The 12,824-nt window shown below is 30.4% G+C and overlaps 1 protein-coding gene across 2 annotated transcripts in view; it reads right to left on the bottom strand.

The window, feature by feature from the left end:
* LOC147010243 (protein Dr1-like) overlaps positions 1 to 12,824 on the bottom strand; it is a 182,388-nt gene that overhangs the window by 44,946 nt on the left and 124,618 nt on the right. The gene's annotated exons all lie outside the window — the stretch shown is intronic.

The raw sequence follows: 12,824 nt of genomic DNA, 5'->3' as shown, positions 1-12,824 counted from the left end.
CCTCTAACTTACTAGTTTTTAAATTAATTCGCTTATTTGTTTTATTTACCTTTGTTTTAGTTATTTTTTCAATAAGACTTATTTGATATTTTTCACATTCATTATGTTTTCCATTTATATACCAAGACTGAGATTTTCTCCACTCTTTAGTTTGATTAATACTTGGTTTAACCATTTATATATTGTGAAAAAGCGGCGGTAGCCCTTAAAAACCCTAACCCATCTTCCCATCGTTAAAACACAATCTATTCTATTCACTCTATCATACAATATCCATATGGAACACAATCTATTCCATTATCTAAAATAAATCTCTTATCATCAAAGGCTCCTAATGCCTTTTTATTTACTTCTTCACTATATATGTTATGTTTATAACTTCTTATTGTATTCATTTTCCTATATTCTTCTTTCTTATTCATCAAACAATTATAATAATTTCTAAAAGTTATTGATTTCTTTATTACATATTTCTTTATTCCCTTTAACCTCTTATCAATCTGTTCACCATACTTATAAGCATATGCCTTTGCTCTCAATCCAATAAACTCACTCATTACTTTTCCACCCAACTCATCCTTAAACTTACCAATAACCTTTTCATTCTTTTTGGAAAATAACTCACTCTTCTTGCTGAAATTACTTGTATCATATACTCCAATATTTTTCTTCATATCTTCATAAACATCATCAGTTTTTATATCTAGGATAAAACTATCAGTGTCCATATACAACAATGAAACATTTTCACCATACTCTTTCTTTAGGTCATTATACAAATAATCATACATCAATATCTTTGATAAATCAAGAACTGCTGTTCCAATATAAATTGGTTTATCCATTACAATACTTTCCTTTTTCATATGAATTGCAGAAAAGTTCTCTGAAAAAACCTCTTCTCTCTCAAAACTTGGTTTATTTATCAATCTCGAAGCTTCTTTCCAAGATGTTGCGAATCTAATGTTTTGCCTGTTTCTAACATTTTCCATAGTCTTTCCAAATACAGCATTATTCATTAATTTATAAAAGTCCCCTTCAAATTTTACTTTTGTATTTGCTCTCATATCTGTATTGAATTGAATATACTTTTTCACCCAAGGACTTTGTTTAAATTTTAAAACTCTATGAATTTTAGCTACTCTCAATCCTTCTCTCAAAAACTGTTTTAAGCTTCTCTGATGTAAAACATATCCCTCTTTATCATAGAATGTTGTTAATAACTTTTCTGTTGATTTGCCTTTAATATTAAAACTTTTATGATAATCACTGAACCATTCTTTCTTTGGGGTTTCTTTCTCACATGCAAAAGGAAGGTCTTTATGCTTATTATGAAGAACACTCAGGTACCTCAAATCAACTTCAAAATAATAACCTTCTTCTTCGTCATTCAATTCCTCTTGAGAAGAAATAACAATATTCATCAAAGCCTTTTCATATTCCTTTTCTTCCACCCACTCTAATTTACCATAAGGTAGAGATTGAGACATTGCCCATCCATACAAATTATTAGCATCAAAATACATCAAATAATTACTATCTTTTTCACTATCATAATTTGGGAGATATTTATTATTTGCTTTCGCATATCTTTTTGAACATACTTGTGATATTCCACCTCTCTTGGACTTCTCAATCATCAAAAGCATATCAACATCACTGATTAAATCTATATCTTGTTTTGTCATTTTCAACATTGCACTCCAAGCTAAACCAGGAGCTGTGAAATAGTGGGCAGGGTCTAATCCATAACAATTTTTATTATGACAGAGTGTTCTAAAAGCCTCAAACACATCAGCTAACAATAAAACATCTGTTTTTAGATATAAATCATGATATTCTCCAAGGTTCTTTATCTTAAATATTTTCCATATTTCTTGTGCGTGTTTATATTCCTTATCACTTATCTCTTCTTCATAAAGGTTATTATAGAAACTTTCTTTTGAAGGAAGTTGTGTTTCTTTAAATCTCATAAATGAATCCATATAATCATAAGGATAAATTCCCTTACTTGTAAGAATTTTCTCTTTACTTTGAATTTCATTCCTTGTTTGAATTTCCTCTCTCGTAAGAATTCCTTCTTTAATCAGAATTTCATCTTTAATCTGAATTTCCTCTTTAGTTCGAATTTTCTTTATAATTAGAATTTCATCTTCAGTTAGAATTTCTTCATTAATTAGAGTTTCCTCTTTACTTTGAATTCTCTCTTTAATCTGAATTTCCTCTTTAGTGAGAATTTCCTCTTTTGGAAAGAATGAATTAAGATTTGGAAAAGAGTCCGTGGAGCTTAGATTTGATGCGAGGTAGGCTAGTGGTGTTCCCATAAACTTGTAAGAATCTAGAAACCTAATACGAGTTAAAGGTTTTGTGAATATCATTTTTGAAAATGAAATATACTTTTGACTTGTGTTTGTTATGGCAGAAATATTCCCTGGTGTTTTTGAAAGTTCATTTATAAATAGATGTGTATCATAGTTGGCGCTGTTGTGAAGAAAGACTGGAATAAAAGAAGGTAATTTATAATTAAGATTACAACAGGAATGAGCGGGACCTCTATATTTACCAGTACGATGACAATGGTCTCTAACTTTAGACTCCTTAATTTCCCCCTCACAAATATGACAGATATTGTTCATTCTAAATTCTAATTTTTCTTCTTTGGTTAATTTCATCGGTTCATTTGTTTCTTTCATTAATTTAGTGAGTCTTATACAATCCTTTTCTAATCGTTTTACAAACTCTTGTGAAGCATTTTTTCCACGATAATGTTCAAGTTTGTTATACTTTTCTCCAACAGATGATTTGATATAATAACAGAAACCACAAGGAATATGTTTTTGATATTTATTTGTATATGGTTCTTTTGGATTAGGAGAAGCAGTATTTATCTTTTTAAGGATACATTCAAAATCAGCGTATATCACAAATGGGTGCATGATAGATTTATTATAATCTTCAAAATAAATCTTTTCACCAGGTTTAGGCATTGTAATTACAGCTGATTTATGATTACTACAATATTTTGAATGTTGTTCTAATCGTTCTTTTGTATGAAATGAATTAAGACATCGCTTACAAGGATATATTTTGTTTGCTGTTCTGAATACCTGAGAAGAGATTAATCTTGATAAATTATTGATGTATGTGTAATGTGAATTCTTTCCAACACTAAAATATAAAAGGTCAATGTGTGTTTCTTCATTTTTATAGTTCTTTGAAATTTTTAATATTTGAACTTTGTTTGTATCCGTTAATCCATATACATTAATAGAAAGATTATTCTTTTTCTCAAATTTAGGAATATCTGTTAGTGGCATTGGGAATTTAAAATCTTTAATGTCTAAGGTATTCTCATATTTCATATATTGTTTTACTCTTTCTGAATTACATTTTGGTGGATGAAAGTGAGCAAGAACAGACCAGAGAAAACATTTATTATCATTGTTCTTAATATTAACAACTGCCTTCTTTAGTTTTATTTCTTTTGGTAATTCAATGTAAGAAGAAGCTTTAAGAGGGTTTGATTTTAGAATGTGTATATCTAAAAAGATGATTTTTTAATATTGAATCCACTTCCTACCACTGTATTATCAACATCCTCCTCTTGTCTTGATAGTTCTTCATAAACCCCACTATTCAAAAAATCTTGAAATGATGTTATAAAATGAAGACCTGTTCTCATATAAGGAGTATGTTCTTCATCTTGTCTTTTCATATTCATTTTCACTCCCATATAAAACTTTAAAGTTTTCATTTCTTGTAATGTCTTTTTAATAAATTTTTCAACATCGGGTTTCACTATTTCAATTGATTCAGCTATTGATGATGGACCGGGTTCTCCAAATTGAAAAATCCTTATTTTTATATGCCCTTTAAATGCCCCATCAGTGTTTTCAATATAATAGTCTCCCTTTACTTTAAACTCATTTTTCTTGTGTTTTTGTGATTGAAGATGTTTATTATAACTACTCTTCAAAACATCCTTTGAACAGATATCACAATGTTTTCTTTCCAACTCAAGAGGAGATATTTGATGAAATAGATTAAATGTGTGTTTGTTGGTTCGGAGGTGTTTTCTATAATGTTTATATTCGTGATTACAAACATCGCAGTACGTTGTATTCACCATATTTATAGAATAAAACTTTGCTTCAACTAAAATTTTCTTGATGAAAATTTCGTTTAATTTATAGGTGAATCTGTGCTTAAAAACATTTTATCCTCCAACTTTTTCACTTAATAAATACAATGTTTCAAGACACAAAAGACAAGTTTCAATCAATCTCTTCATCTGTTAAAGATACTGAGAAATATGTCAAGGATGTAAAATTGAACAAAGATAAATATAACAACTATTGGATAAAAACTATTATGGTAAATAATATGAGTTCTTCAATTTCCTTCAGTGGAAGGGCTTTTAGTATACCTGGTAGAACATCAATTAAAGTATCTCTAACAAAAGTTTCTCCTCTCCTTCTAGTAATATATTCAAAACTAGAAAAAGCAATGAAACAAGAAAAAGTATCAAAGAACAAAAACCTTATGAATGAAGCTTTAGAAAGAAAAGATAAGACCATCTGTAATATGCAAGGAGAAATTTGTATTTTTTTCAACAACCCTAAAGATGTAAATCCTGATGAAATAAAGGATGTTAATATATCAGGTGAAATGACATTTCGTTCAATAGTAGTTAACGATAATTTTAAAATTACCTTTAATATAAAAAATGTTGTCGTTGAATCTGATAATGAAAAAAAGTATATCGATATCGATGGTAATATACAACTGAAAGAATAGATGAATTTCAGTTTAAGTAAAGTTTTACTTTATAAATATGCTAGACTTTCCTGATTCTCCATATGACAAATTTGAGAATTGTCCTGCGTGTGAAAGACGGGGATTAAACACAGAGTCAAAAGCCTATAAACAATGTATATTCTGTGATTATCTTCTAATTAATGATAATAAAAAATATAAAAAGGAAAATAATTCTTTTAGATTTACACCAAAAATGAATTACTTTACAAGATTGATTAGAGAAATGAATGTAAAGTATGAGGGTGATAACACACCTTTCCTTACAAGGGAAGAAACTGAACGTATAAGAGAAATGTTCAAAGGATTGTTGTTGTATATTATTCATGGATGTAATTTTCAGGGAAATATCAACACAAGATATTGTATAAATAAAATAATGGATTATCTTGAAATTAAACCTGAACTTAGGATAAAATATAGAGTTTCTAAAAAAGTCAATAATAAATTAAATAACCTGTTTTTCAAATATATAAATGAATGATTTTTTACCTATTTGGGAAAATAAGATAAAATTTAACAACCATAAAAATCTCACAAATTCATTAAGATGTCTCATAGTTGGTTCAAGTGGATGTGGAAAAACCTGCTTACTTTTAAAAATGCTCCTCACTCCCAACTTTTTAGATTATGATAATCTAATAATTTTCACAAAGTCGAGTTTTCAACCAGAGTATCAACTACTCTCACAAGGTTTTAATGCTGGTCTTCAAAAAGAAGATATAATCGGTTTATTTAAACGTCAAAAAAACCTAAATGATTATAACATTGAAGATATAATTCAACTATTATGTGATACACAGAGATGTAAAAAGAAATCAAATCCTATAACTTGTATTCTTAGTGATAATACGGATGATATACCGTCTCCCCAAGATTTGGATAAATCAAAAAAGAACCTCGTTATCTTTGATGATTGTGTTAATGAGAGAAACCAAACGGTAATGGACAGCTACTACACAAGAGGGAGACATTCTTCTTGTAATTGTATTTATCTTAGTCAATCGTACTTTCAACTTCCTCGTCGTTCCATCAGAAACAATGCTAATACTTTTATTTTATTCAAGTTAAATTCAATAGATATCAATAATTTTTGGAGAGATAATTGTTCTACATTATGTAGTAAAAAGAAATTTGAGGATTACATGAAGCACACGACTGAAAAATATAAATATATTGTTGTGAAACAAGATGAGATATTAAGGGATATATTTTTTGTTTTATAAACAATTACATATATAAATGACAACTATTATTATAAATCTTGTGGGTAAATCTGCTTCTGGAAAAAACTTTCATAAATCAAGGTTCTTGTGTAGTACAAATGAGAATATTGTAAATTTACTTAAAAAACACCCCGTGATACGCATTGTATCAACAACAACTAGAGCAATAAGACCTGGAGAAATAAAAGGTGAAGATTATCATTATATTTCAGTGGAGGAACATATGCGATTGAGGAATGAAGGACAAATATTTGAGGAGGTTTCTCTTGGTACAACAAAATATTCACATTGTAAGAGTGAGTTAAGGAAACTAAAATCTGGTGGTGTTGGGATATTAGAAACTAATCCAGAAGGAAGGAGACAAATTATTAAATATCTGAGCGGGGTGAAGATTTTATCATTCGGTTTTGATGTTGATGAAGAAACTCAACGCAAACGTATGAAAAGCAGAGATGCAAGGATTAGTGAAGAAGAAATTACAACTCGCATTAATGTTAATAAAGAATTTGATGAAATATTTAAAGAAAAGGATTTATTTGAACACATCTACTTGAATGATGAAGAAAAGGAAAATTTCCCTGTTAATCTTTACAATTCATTAAATGATATTTTACAATAAATAAATGGATACAAAAGAAAGAGCAAGAAGATTTAAGGAACATCAAGAGTTGGTTTCAAAAGTTGTAAAACAGCAGGAAGACATAAAGAAGAAACGCAGACAGAAACTAACGGGCGAAGAAGTATTTGAAAGAAAACAAGAGAAATTTTTTAAACCACTTTTAAAAACTTCCCAAGAAAAAATGAAAGATGTTTCCACAGTTCCCACAGTAGAATATACTCCCAGAAAGCTCCAAATGTTAAAAGATTTCAGTCAAATGACGGAGGAAGAATTAGAGCATATTGGAGAATTAGAATATGATGAAGGTTTATTTCAACAACTGGAAGAGATTAATCAACCCCTGATTATATTGTGAATGCTGTTCAAAACAATGAATATTCAGCGGATTCAAAAACCAAAGCAGGACTCATTCCAACAGAACAACCAGCAATATTTCATCTTGTTCAAGAAAAGGTATTGATATTTAATGATGAATTAAGGTTCTTAAGTTCTGCTCAACCCCCTGTTAAACTAACTCTGAGATTAATGTTTCTTCTCACAAAAGATGGAAGACAAGGTTCAACTGTGAGGGATGAATCAAAGTATATTGATAAACCATTGGATATGGAAAATAATGATGATAGAGTATATATTGATTTGCTGAACACTCTAAATTATAAGGTTATTCTTTCTGGTAAAAGTAGGAAGAATGAGAAGGAGAAACACATTATTCAGGCTTTACGTATCCTTGGTTCAGGTATTAGTTTTCTTCCAAATGACCCATCGCAATTAGTTAATAGACTGTTATTGTTGTTAGGCAGTAAGAAGGCTGGAAATAACAATTGTTTTAATGAAGCATCAGCCATTTTAGACCAGTTGATGAACATGAAAATAATTAATAAATATCAATATAAAGACATTTTATCTCATATTAAATAAGATGAGAAGCACAATCCTGAGTTTTAATTTCACAACAAGCGACCACACATCTTCATTCCCATACCCACTACAACTTGACACAACAAAAGAATATGAGGCATCTTTATTGTCCATGGAAACTTATAATACCTTATTTAATATAACCGAGAAAAATGACAAGTTTAGTTATAATCCGGGAAGTGGATACAAAGCGATAACAGTCTCACCCGGAGCATACGAGATTTCTCAAATATCTTCCGAAATTGCTCGTCTTATGAAAGAACAGGGTGATGAACCAAAAATATTGTTATAAACATTCAAAAACATACTTCAAAATCAACGATTAAAGTTAAAAATAACTACAAGGTTGATTTCACAATTGATAATTCATTTAGAGAGTTATTAGGTTTCTCCTCAAAAAAGATTGAAACTAATGGGACGTTTTACAGTGATAATGTCATTCAAATATCCTCAGGAATAAATTCGGTGTTAATTCACTGTGATTTGATTGATGGTGCTTATAATGATGGAAAAAAAACAAATACAATATTTTCATTCAGCGCATACTCAACCCCAATTGGTTATAAATTCAATATGGAACCTAAAAATTTGGTTTATCTACCTGTGTCAGGAAAAACCATACACAGAGTAAATTTTAGGATAACCGACCAAGATAATCGTGTGATTTCTTTTAATGGAGAAGTTATATCCATCAGAATTCACCTACGTGAAGTTTTTCAATAAATAAATAAGATGGTTATTGTGAGGAAACACGAGTTGGGAAAATATAAAATAATTACAGGGGATGGGATGTTCCTTTCCCCGTACTACAAGGGTGAAGGTATGTATCTTGGTAGAGGATATAAACCTAAGAGACAAAGGGGTGTCGGACATCAATTTAGAGGAGATGGGATAATTGATACTCTCATGGGTATTGGTTCAACTATTCTTAAACATAAAGACCTAATTGGTTCAACTGCTTCTGCTGTGGGAAATGCAGCAGGTGCTGTAAAGAGTATAAAAGATGCTCAGAAGGAATCTCATAAATTACAAGCAATAAAAGAAATTAAGAAAGGTAAAACTCAGTTGTCCCCCCAAGAACGACAGAAAATAATTCAAATACTTGGATCAGGGTTTCAAAAGTTTTAACATCTTTTTTCCTAAATAAATACAAGTATGGAAGCAATTGATAGTATCTATGATTTGGATGATACTATTATTATCTCAAACTCCACTAAAAAAGAAGATTACTTCAAGGTAAATGCAATAACTGGAACAGACTGGAATACAAATGGTACAAAAAGTTTTGAAATAAATAATCAACAAACCTATTTGAATCTCTCCGAAAGTTTCTTGTTGTGTAAATTTAAATTCACTAAGACTGGGAATAACACAAACGCTACACTTGTAAATGATTTCTTCTGGAAAATGTTTGATAGTGTGCGATTGTATATTGGAACACAAGAAGTTGAAGCGGTTGATTATGTCTCTGCTGTATCTGAAATGATGAAATTTACACTCTATACATTCAGTGATAGAATGGGAAAGGGGTCTGTCGAAGGTTTTATTCCTGATATGTCAACGGGAACAAACACAGACCCTGGATATATTCAAAGGAAAGGAATGTATAATGATGATACAAAAGCAGAAAATAGTTTTACTGTGGCAGTTCCTCTTAAAGGTATATTTGGATTTTGTGATTATGATAAAGTTCTGTATGGTCTTAAAATTAGATTTCAACTACAAAGGAATGATAATGAAAATAGATTGCTTTTTGGTGTTGGTAGTGCTTTTGGTGAACAGAATAAATTTGTAATTGAGGAGATGAGTTGGTATATCAGTGAATATACTCCTAATTTTAAAACAGAAGAGATGTTGAATCGAAGACTTAACTCAAAGAAACCACTCAGTGTATCATACCTCAAAAGAAGATGTCAACACGTTAAACTCAACCAAACTACTTACACGTGGAATTTGGGTGTTCTGGAAGGAAAGCCACGATATCTGTGGATGATTTTTAAAAAGCCAGATGGTGATACTGCGACTGATAAGAATAATGCATTGAGTGATAATGCTAAGGTGAAACAACTTCGCGTTTCTCTAGATGGAACATTTTATCCACGAGATAGATTGGAAATTAATTGGGAAAAAAATGATTTTGCTGAAGCATACAAGTCTTACCAAAAGGTGTGTGAAAGTAATGGAAATAAAGAACCTATTTTGGATATGACAGCATTTAAAAGTTTGTATACAATCTATGCGTTTGACCTGAGCGCTCAAAAGGAAACTATAAAGTCTAATCGAGTGGATACTTCCCTATACATTGAAAGAGGAGAGAGAGTGAAAAAGTTGATACATATTGTTTGCTTTTGGAAGAAACAAAATTGCAGATTAATACAGATAATGGTGTGATGATTAGTCTCACATAATTTTTTGTTAAATAAATGAGTGGCAAAGTACCAACTGGGGTATATGTTAATCAAATCAATCTTCATAAACTATCATCTTGTGTTCAAAATCAAAAGCCTTGTACGATTAACGTTAATACAATTCAGAGAAAAGGAGCAGTAAGAATTGATGTTTTGCTCACAAGAGAACAGGTTAAAATCTTGAATGACACTGGCTCACTTAAAATTAAAATGACAAAACCAATGTTGAAAAAATATTCAATAAGAGAGACGAGTGGAGGATTTCTCCCATTTCTAATTCCTTTATTTGCTGGTTTAAGTGCGGTTGGAGCATTGACGGGTGGTATTTCAACAGCGGTGAAAACTGCCAACGAAAGGAAGGCTCAACTCCAGGCTCAAAAAGAATTGGAAAGACATAACAAAGAGTTGGAGAAACAAATTAGTGGAAGTGGTGTAATTGTAGATTTTGCTGAAAAACTTGAAGGTCTGCCTGATAAAGCGAGATTGTTAGTTGGAGATATGCTTTCTTCTATAGCACAAGCAGGTGTAAAATTAACGAAAAGAGGTAATGGATTATATCTTTCTAATAAATAAATGAGCATTGATGAGTGGTTGAAAGAATTTGGAAAGAATACAACATCAAATTTACAACTTGCCAAATATTGTAAGAAATTAAAAATTCATAATGTGGTTATTTGTATGAGAGATGAATTAACAAATGTGCCGAAACATACAAAGAATATTATTATGAACTTAGAAGATAATGATGGGAACGGTTCTCATTGGGTTTGTATTTTTAATAGTCAAGACAAATATTATTTTGATAGTTTTGGTCTTCCACCACCTGTTGAAGTCATAAAATTCTTACAGAATGGTGTTTATCAAACATTTCAAGTCCAAGAATTAAATTCCAAGTGTTGTGGTCAATTATGTCTATATGTGTTATTTCAACTCAAAAAAAATAAAAAAATTTATGATAATATTTTTAATCTAATATAAATGACTTATGTTGGTAAAGATGGTTCTATCTTTGGTGTATCTCAAGAACTGGATATTGATTTATCAAATTATTACACAAAGGCACAGCCTGAACGACATAAATATAATATAAACAAAAATATTAACATGAAAAATGCTTATAAATTAAAAAATTATCCAAGCCCGATTGACGCGAATGACTTGGTGAGATTAAGCGATTTATCACAATATATATATACTTAAATAAAACGGCTGTGTATTCCAAAGATACAGAAGTGTTGATATTATCTCCAGGTCATACAGAATTCACAGTTCGAATTAAAATAAATTTTTATAAAGAAGGGCGTATCGTTTGTATGAGAATAGAACAATGGGGGTATGATATGAATGATTTAGGGTATAATTGGTCATTTAAAATTAACCTCGAAGACCTGGAACAATTAAATCAGTCTCGTAAGGAAGAATATTATGCACTTGGTATCGAGAATGAGTTTTGTGGAGCGACGATTAGTAAACAACAAATAAAAGAATTTAATAAGGGTAAATATAATAATGGTTTTGCCCTTGTTTATCTCATGAAAACAGAAAAAACAGGATTATATATAATAAGTAAGGAAATACAAAATGATTTAACTATGGGAAAATGGGGAGGTGTTTCGTGCCATAATATTATTCTAACATATATTTCTAATACATAAATGACAGCAAGAAGGCTTCAAGAAAATTATCATTTCTGTGTCCAAGCATACCTTCAAGAAAAGGGTATTTGGTATTTTAATAAATATGTTCTACAACATAAGAATGAGGTATTTTCAATAAAAGATTGGCATTATGCTGATGTTGATAAACCGACAACTTTAGATTTAATTAGAATGTTAAATAATGAAAAAATTATAAGGTTAAGAAAAGGTAAGGCTCTTTTAGAAATTCAAAATAAATTTTATTGGTTTCCTGTTGTAAAAAAAAATATTTTGGATACAGGAATAACAAGAAATCCTGATGAATATATGTATAATATTCTATGGGGTGTAAACGATTCAAGGATAGTAAGGGATGAGGAAGGAGTTGAAGAAGAGAGGGAAGAGGAGGAAAAGGAGAAGGAGGAAAAGGAGAAGAGAGAGAAGGAGGAAAGAGAGAATAGAGAGAGGGAGGAAAGAGAGAAGAAAGAGAAGGAGGAAAAGGAGAAGAGAGAGAAGGAGAAAAGAGAGAATAGAGAGAGGGAGGAAAGAGAGAAGAGAGAGAGGGAGAAGAAAGAGAAGGAGGAAAAGGAGAAGAGAGAGAGGGAGGAAAGAGAGAGAATGAATAAATATCAAAATATGGAAACCAGTGAGATTCAAAAAAGATTGGTGGTATTACAGAAAATAACTCAACCCACCGAGGAGGAAAACAAAGAATTGACAAGTCTATTTGCAATATTTTCTTCAAGACTATTGACATCGTCAAGCTATTCATTTTAATTCAAGTTTTTCTTAAATAAATGGAGGAGAGAGTGAAGGCATTTCTTCGGATTCTTTATGTTTTAAAAATTAAGATTCAAATGTGCATGTTGGAAACTAAAAGGTTTTTGCACTCTGCAGGAATTTTTCTCATAAATAAATGAGTTATTGTCTCAAATGTAAAAAGAAAACTAATACTAAAAATATTTCATATATTAAAAGTAAAAATAACAGGGTTATACAAAAAGGTATATGTTCGGTGTGTGGTTCAAAAAAATCAATTTATCTCCAAACACAAACTCGGAGGAGATATACAAAAGTTTTTATCAGGAAGTAAATTTACAACTACTGGAATACCAGGGAATTACATCTTCCAGGGTATTCTTTCTGTGGTCCAGGCACAAACTTGGATAAAAGATTAGATGAGGCAGACAATCCTAAATCC

Source organism: Eptatretus burgeri, chromosome 17 (assembly GCF_056783735.1).
Source record: "Eptatretus burgeri isolate ZD-2024b chromosome 17, Ebu_testis_v1, whole genome shotgun sequence".
NCBI lineage: Eukaryota > Metazoa > Chordata > Myxini > Myxiniformes > Myxinidae > Eptatretus > Eptatretus burgeri.
The sequence above is the reverse complement of the archived record's forward strand: the minus strand, read 5'-3'. Positions and strand labels throughout refer to the sequence as shown.